Genomic DNA, 10,049 nt, shown 5'->3' with positions numbered 1-10,049 from the left:
ACCTCACATCCAGCACACCTCACATCCAGCACATCTCACATCCAGCACATCTCACACCTCACATCCAGCACATCTCACATCCAGCACATCTCACATCCAGCACATCTCACATCCAGCACACATCACATCCAGCACACTTCACATCCAGCACACCTCACATCCAGCACATCTCACATCCAGCACATCTCACATCCAGCACACCTCACATCCAGCACATCTCACACCTCACATCCAGCACATCTCACATCCAGCACATCTCACATCCAGCACACCTCACATCCAGCACATCTCACATCCAGCACACCTCACATCCATCACACATCACATCCAGCACATCTCACATCCAGCACACATCACATCCAGCACACATCACATCCAGCACATCTCACATCCAGCACATCTCACATCCAGCACATCTCACATCCAGCACATCTCACATCCAGCACATCTCATATCCAGCACATCTCACATCCAGCGCACCTCACATCCAGCACTCCTCACATCCAGCACATCTCACATCCAGCACACCTCACATCCAGCACATCTCACATCCAGCACATCTCACATCCAGCACACCTCACATCCAGCACTCCTCACATCCAGCACATCTCACATCCAGCACACCTCACATCCAGCACACCTCACATCCAGCCCACATCACATCCAGCACATCTCACATCCAGCGCACCTCACATCCAGCACACCTCACATCCAGCACACCTTACATCCAGCACATCTCACATCCAGCACACCTCACATCCAGCACATCTCACATCCAGCACCTCACATCCAGCACACATCACATCCAGCACATCTCACATCCAGCACACCTCACATCCAGCACATCTCACATCCAGCACACCTCACATCCAGCACATCTCACATCCAGCACACGTCACATCCAGCACACGTCACATCCAGCACATCTCACATCCAGCACCTCACATCCAGCACATCTCACATCCAGCACAATTCACATCCAGCGCATCTCACATCCAGCACACCTCACATCCAGCACATCTCACATCCAGCACACCTCACATCCAGCACACCTCACATCCAGCACACCTCACATCCATCACACATCACATCCAGCACATCTCACATCCAGCACATCTCACATCCAGCACACCTCACATCCAGCACATCTCACATCCAGCACATCTCACATCCAGCACACCTCACATCCAGCACACCTCACATCCAGCACATCTCACATCCAGCACACCTCACATCCAGCACATCTCACATCCATCACACATCACATCCAGCACATCTCACATCCAGCACATCTCACATCCAGCACATCTCACATCCATCACACATCACATCCAGCACATCTCACATCCAGCACATCTCACATCCATCACACATCACATCCAGCACATCTCACATCCAGCACATCTCACATCTAGCACATCTCACATCCAGCACACCTCACATCCACCACACACCTCACATCCAGCGCATCTCAATCCAGCACACCTCACATCCAGCACATCTCACATCCAGCACATCTCACATCCAGCACCTCTCATCAGCTCTCCTCACATCCAGCACACCTCACATCCAGCACATCTCACATCCAGCACATCTCACATCCAGCACACCTCACATCCAGCACATCTCACATCCAGCACATCTCACATCTCACATCCAGCCCATCTCACATCCAGCGCATCTCACATCCAGCACACCTCACATCCAGGACATCTCACATCCAGCACATCTCACATCCAGCACCTCTCATCAGCTCTCCTCACATCCAGCACACCTCACATCCAGCACATCTCACATCCAGCACACCTCACATCCAGCACATCTCACATCCAGCACTCCTCACATCCAGTACATCTCACATCCAGCACATCTCACATCTCACATCCAGCCCATCTCACATCCAGCACATCTCACATCTCACATCCAGCCCATCTCACATCCAGCGCATCTCACATCCAGCACACCTCACATCCAGTACATCTCACATCCAGCACATCTCACATCCAGCACCTCTCATCAGCTCTCCTCACATCCAGCACACCTCACATCCAGCACATCTCACATCCAGCACATCTCACATCCAGCACACCTCACATCCAGCACATCTCACATCCAGCACTCCTCACATCCAGTACATCTCACATCCAGCACATCTCACATCTCACATCCAGCACATCTCACATCTCACATCCAGCCCATCTCACATCCAGCGCATCTCACATCCAGTACATCTCACATCCAGCACATCTCACATCTCACATCCAGCACATCTCACATCCAGCACATCTCACATCCAGTACATCTCACATCCAGCACATCTCACATCTCACATCCAGCACACCTCACATCCAGTACATCTCACATCCAGCACATCTCACATCTCACATCCAGCCCATCTCACATCCAGCGCATCTCACATCCAGCACACCTCACATCCAGTACATCTCACATCCAGCACATCTCACATCTCACATCCAGCCCATCTCACATCCAGCACATCTCACATCTCACATCCAGCGCATCTCACATCCAGCACATCTCACATCTCACATCCAGCACATCTCACATCCAGCACATCTCACATCCAGCGCACCTCACATCCAGCACACCTCACATCCAGCACATCTCACATCTCACATCCAGCACATCTCACATCCAGCACATCTCACATCCAGCGCACCTCACATCCAGCACACCTCACATCCAGCACATTTCACATCCAGCACATCTCACATCCAGCGCACCTCACATCCAGCACATCTCACATCCAGCACTCCTCACATCCAGTACATCTCACATCCAGCACATCTCACATCTCACATCCAGCCCATCTCACATCCAGCACATCTCACATCTCACATCCAGCCCATCTCACATCCAGCGCATCTCACATCCAGCACACCTCACATCCAGCTCTCCTCACATCCAGCACATCTCACATCCAGCACACCTCACATCCAGCACATCTCACATCCAGCACCTCACATCCAGCACACCTCACATCCAGCACACCTTACATCCAGCACACCTCACATCCAGCACATCTCACATCCAGCACATCTCACATCCAGCACACCTCACATCCAGTATATCTCACATCCAGCACATCTCACATCTCACATCCAGCCCATCTCACATCCAGCGCATCTCACATCCAGCCCATCTCACATCCAGCGCATCTCACATCCAGCACACCTCACATCCAGCACACCTCACATCCAGCACACCTCACATCCAGCACACCTCACATCCAGCACACCTTACATCCAGCACACCTCACATCCAGCACATCTCACATCCAGCACATCTCACATCCAGTACATCTCACATCCAGCACATCTCACATCTCACATCCAGCCCATCTCACATCCAGCACACCTCACATCCAGCCCATCTCACATCCAGCGCATCTCACATCCAGCACACCTCACATCCAGTACATCTCACATCCAGCACATCTCACATCTCACATCCAGCCCATCTCACATCCAGCGCATCTCACATCCAGCACACCTCACATCCAGTACATCTCACATCCAGCACATCTCACATCTCACATCCAGCCCATCTCACATCCAGCACATCTCACATCTCACATCCAGCCCATCTCACATCCAGCACATCTCACATCCAGCACCTCACATCCAGCACACCTCACATCCAGCACACCTCACATCCAGCACACCTCACATCCAGCACATCTCACATCCAGCACATCTCACATCCAGCACATCTCACATCCAGCACATCTCACATCCAGCACATCTCACATCCAGCACATCTCACATCCAGCACATCTCACATCCAGCACCTCACATCCAGCACACCTCACATCCAGCACACCTCACATCCAGCACACCTCACATCCAGCACATCTCACATCTAGCACATCTCATATCCAGCACATCTCACATCCAGCACACCTCACATCCAGCACTTCTCACATCCAGCACATCTCACATCCAGCACACCTCACATCCAGCACCTCACATCCAGCACATCTCACATCCAGCACATCTCACATCCAGCACATGTCACATCCAGCACATCTCACATCCAGCACACCTCACATCCAGCACACCTCACATCCAGCACATCTCACATCCAGCACACCTCACATCCAGCTCTCCTCACATCCAGCACACCTCACATCCAGCACACCTTACATCCAGCACATCTCACATCCAGCACATCTCACATCCAGCACTTCTCACATCCAGCACATCTCACATCCAGCACACCTCACATCCAGCTCTCCTCACATCCAGCACATCTCACATCCAGCACACCTTACATCCAGCACATCTCACATCCAGCACCTCACATCCAGCACACCTCACATCCAGCACACCTCACATCCAGCACATCTCACATCCAGCACCTCACATCCAACACACCTCACATCCAGCTCTCCTCACATCCAGCACACCTCACATCCAGCACACATCACATCCAGCACACCTTACATCCAGCACATCTCACATCCAGCACCTCACATCCAACACACCTCACATCCAGCACACCTCACATCCAGCACACCTAACATCCAGCACATCTCACATCCAGCACATCTCACATCCAGCACACCTCACATCCAGCGCATCTCACATCCAGCACACCTCACATCCAGCACACCTCACATCCAGCACACCTCACATCCAGCACATCTCACATCCAGCACACCTCACATCCAGCACACCTCACATCAGCTCTCCTCACATCCAGCACACATCACATCCAGCACACCTCACATCCAGCACACCTCACATCCAGCACACCTCACATCCATCACACCTCACATCCAGCACATCTCACATCCAGCACCTCACATCCAGCGCATCTCACATCCAGCACATCTCACATCAGCTCTCCTCACATCCAGCACACATCACATCCAGCACATCTCACATCCAGCACACCTCACATCCAGCACACCTCACATCCAGCACATCTCACATCCAGCACATGTCACATCCAGCTCTTCTCACATCCAGCACATCTGACATCCAGCACTTCTCACATCCAGCACATCTCACATCCAGCACATCTCACATCCAGCACATGTCACATCCAGCACTTCTCACATCCAGCACATCTCACATCCAGCACTTCTCACATCCAGCACATCTCACATCCAGCACACCTCACATCCAGCACACCTCACATCCAGCACACCTTACATCCAGCACACCTCACATTCAGCACACCTCACATCCAGCACATCTCACATCCAGCACATCTCACATCCAGCACACCTCACATCCAGCGCATCTCACATCCAGCACACCTCACATCCAGCACACCTCACATCAGCTCTCCTCACATCCAGCTCACATCACATCCAGCACATCTCACATCCAGCACACATCACATCCAGCACATCTCACATCCAGCACACCTCACATCCAGCACATCTCACATCCAGCACTCCTCACATCCAGCACATCTCACATCCAGCACACCTCACATTTAGCACATCTCACATCCAGCACACCTCACATCCAGCGCACCTCACATCCAGCGCATCTCACATCCAGCACATCTCACATCCAGCACATCTCACATCCAGCACACCTCACATCCAGCACATCTCACATCCAGCACTCCTCACATCCAGCACACCTCACATTTAGCACATCTCACATCCAGCACACCTCACATCCAGCGCACCTCACATCCAGCGCATCTCACATCCAGCACACCTCACATCCAGCACACCTCACATCCAGCACACCTCACATCCAGCACACCTCACATCAGCTCTCCTCACATCCAGCTCTCCTCACATCCAGCACACCTCACATCCAGCACATCTCACATCCAGCACACCTCACATCCAGCACACCTCACATCCAGCACACCTCACATCCAGCTCTCCTCACATCCAGCACACCTCACATCCAGCACATCTCACATCCAGCACATCTCACATCCAGCACATCTCACATCCAGCACACCTCACATCCAGCACACCTCACATCCAGCACACCTCACATCCAGCACACCTCACATCAGCTCTCCTCACATCCAGCACACATCACATCCAGCACACCTCACATCCAGCACACCTCACATCCAGCACACCTCACATCAGCTCTCCTCACATCCAGCACACATCACATCCAGCACATCTCACATCAGCACATCTCACATCCAGCACATCTCACATCCAGCACATCTCACATCCAGCACACCTCACATACAGCACATCTCACATCCAGCACATCTCACATCCAGCACACCTCACATCCAGCACATTTCACATCCAGCACATCTCACATCCAGCACATCCAGCACATCTCACATCCAGCGCATCTCACATCCAGCACACCTCACATCCAGCACACCTCACATCCAGCACACCTCACATCCAGCGCATCTCACATCCAGCGCATCTCACATCCAGCACCTCACATCAGCACACCTCACATCCAGCACATCTCACATCCAGCACACCTCACATCCAGCTCTCCTCACATCCAGCACACCTCACATCCAGCACATCTCACATCCAGCACATCTCACATCCAGCACATCTCACATCCAGCACACCTCACATCCAGCACACCTCACATCCAGCACACCTCACATCAGCTCTCCTCACATCCAGCACACATCACATCCAGCACACCTCACATCCAGCACACCTCACATCCAGCACACCTCACATCAGCTCTCCTCACATCCAGCACACATCACATCCAGCACATCTCACATCAGCACATCTCACATCCAGCACATCTCACATCCAGCACACCTGACATCAGCTCTCCTCACATCCAGCACACATCACATCCAGCACATCTCACATCAGCACATCTCACATCCAGCACATCTCACATCCAGCACATCTCACATCCAGCACACCTCACATCCAGCACACCTCACATCCAGCACACCTCCCATCCAGCACATCTCACATCCAGCACACCTCACATCCAGCACATCTCACATCCAGCACATCTCACATTCAGCACACCTCACATCCAGCACACCTCACATCCAGCACACCTCACATCAGCTCTCCTCACATCCAGCACACATCACATCCAGCACATCTCACATCCAGCACACCTCACATCCAGCACACCTCACATCAGCTCTCCTCACATCCAGCACACATCACATCCAGCACACCTCACATCCAGCACACCTCACATCCAGCACACCTCACATCCAGCACATCTCACATCCAGCACATCTCACATCCAGCACATGTCACATCCAGCACTTCTCACATCCAGCACATCTCACATCCAGCACTTCTCACATCCAGCACATCTCACATCCAGCACATCTCACATCCAGCACATCTCACATCCAGCACACCTCACATCCAGCACACCTCACATCCAGCACATGTCACATCCAGCACTTCTCACATCCAGCACTTCTCACATCCAGCACACCTCACATCCAGTACATCTCACATCCAGCACATCTCACATCCAGCCCATCTCACATCCAGCACACCTCACATCCAGCCCATCTCACATCCAGCGCATCTCACGTCCAGCACACCTCACATCCAGTACATCTCACATCCAGTACATCTCACATCTCACATCCAGCCCATCTCACATCCAGCGCATCTCACATCCAGCACACCTCACACCCAGTACATCTCACATCCAGCACATCTCACATCTCACATCCAGCCCATCTCACATCCAGCACATCTCACATCTCACATCCAGCCCATCTCACATCCAGCACATCTCACATCCAGCACCTCACATCCAGCACACCTCACATCCAGCACACCTCACATCCAGCACACCTCACATCCAGCACATCTCACATCCAGCACATCTCACATCCAGCACATCTCACATCCAGCACATCTCACATCCAGCACATTTCACATCCAGCACATCTCACATCCAGCACATCTCACATCCAGCACCTCACATCCAGCACACCTCACATCCAGCACACCTCACATCCAGCACATCTCACATCTAGCACATCTCACATCCAGCACACCTCACATCCAGCACACCTCACATCCAGCGCACCTCACATCCAGCGCACCTCACATCCAGCGCACCTCACATCCAGCACATCTCACATCCAGCGCACCTCACATCCAGCACACCTCACATCCAGCACATCTCACATCCAGCACCTCACATCAGCTCTCCTCACATCCAGCACATCTCACATCCAGCACATCTCACATCCAGCACATCTCACATCCAGCACACATCACATCCAGCACATCTCACATCCAGCACCTCACATCAGCACACCTCACATCCAGCACATCTCACATCCAGCACACCTCACATCCAGCACACATCACATCCAGCACATCTCACATCCAGCACATCTCACATCCAGCACACCTCACATCCAGCACACCTCACATCCAGCACTCCTCACATCCAGCACACCTCACATATAGCACACCTTACATCCAGCACACCTCACATCCAGCACACCTCACATCAGCTCTCCTCACATCCAGCACACATCACATCCAGCACACCTCACATCCAGCACATCTCACATCCAGCACATCTCACATCCAGCACATCTCACATCCAGCACTTCTCACATCCAGCACATCTCACATCCAGCACTTCTCACTTCCAGCACATCTCACATCCAGCACATGTCACATCCAGCACATGTCACATCCAGCACTTCTCACATCCAGCACATCTCACATCCAGCACTTCTCACATCCAGCACATCTCACATCCAGCACACCTCACATCCAGCTCTCCTCACATCCAGCACACCTCACATCCAGCACACCTTACATCCAGCACACCTCACATCCAGCACACCTTACATCCAGCACATCTCACATCCAGCACCTCACATCCAACACACCTCACATCCAGCACACCTCACATCCAGCACACCTCACATCCAGCACATCTCACATCCAGCACCTCACATCCAACACACCTCACATCCAGCTCTCCTCACATCCAGCTCTCCTCACATCCAGCACACCTCACATCCAGCACACATCACATCCAGCACACCTTACATCCAGCACATCTCACATCCAGCACCTCACATCCAACACACCTCACATCCAGCACACCTCACATCCAGCACACCTCACATCCAGCACATCTCACATCCAGCACATCTCACATCCAGCACACCTCACATCCAGCGCATCTCACATCCAGCACACCTCACATCCAGCACACCTCACATCCAGCACACCTCACATCCAGCACATCTCACATCCAGCACACCTCACATCCAGCACACCTCACATCAGCTCTCCTCACATCCAGCACACATCACATCCAGCACACCTCACATCCAGCACACCTCACATCCAGCATATCTCACATCCAGCACCTCACATCCAGTGCATCTCACATCAGCTCTCCTCACATCCAGCATATCTCACATCCAGCACCTCACATCCAGCACACCTCACATCAGCTCTCCTCACATCCAGCACACATCACATCCAGCACACCTCACATCCATCACACCTCACATCCAGCACATCTCACATCCAGCACCTCACATCCAGCGCATCTCACATCCAGCGCATCTCACATCAGCTCTCCTCACATCCAGCACACATCACATCCAGCACATCTCACATCCAGCACACCTCACATCCAGCACACCTCACATCCAGCACATCTCACATCCAGCACATCTCACATCCAGCACATGTCACATCCAGCACTTCTCACATCCAGCACATCTGACATCCAGCACTTCTCACATCCAGCACATCTCACATCCAGCACATCTCACATCCAGCACATGTCACATCCAGCACTTCTCACATCCAGCACATCTCACATCCAGCACTTCTCACATCCAGCACATCTCACATCCAGCACACCTCACATCCAGCACACCTCACATCCAGCACACCTTACATCCAGCACACCTCACATCCAGCACACCTCACATCCAGCACATCTCACATCCAGCACATCTCACATCCAGCACACCTCACATCCAGCGCATCTCACATCCAGCACACCTCACATCCAGCACACCTCACATCAGCTCTCCTCACATCCAGCTCACATCACATCCAGCACATCTCACAT

The sequence above is a fragment of the Mixophyes fleayi genome, chromosome 6 (genome assembly GCF_038048845.1).
Source record: "Mixophyes fleayi isolate aMixFle1 chromosome 6, aMixFle1.hap1, whole genome shotgun sequence".
NCBI classification, from domain to species: domain Eukaryota; kingdom Metazoa; phylum Chordata; class Amphibia; order Anura; family Limnodynastidae; genus Mixophyes; species Mixophyes fleayi.
The sequence above is the reverse complement of the archived record's forward strand: the minus strand, read 5'-3'. Positions refer to the sequence as shown.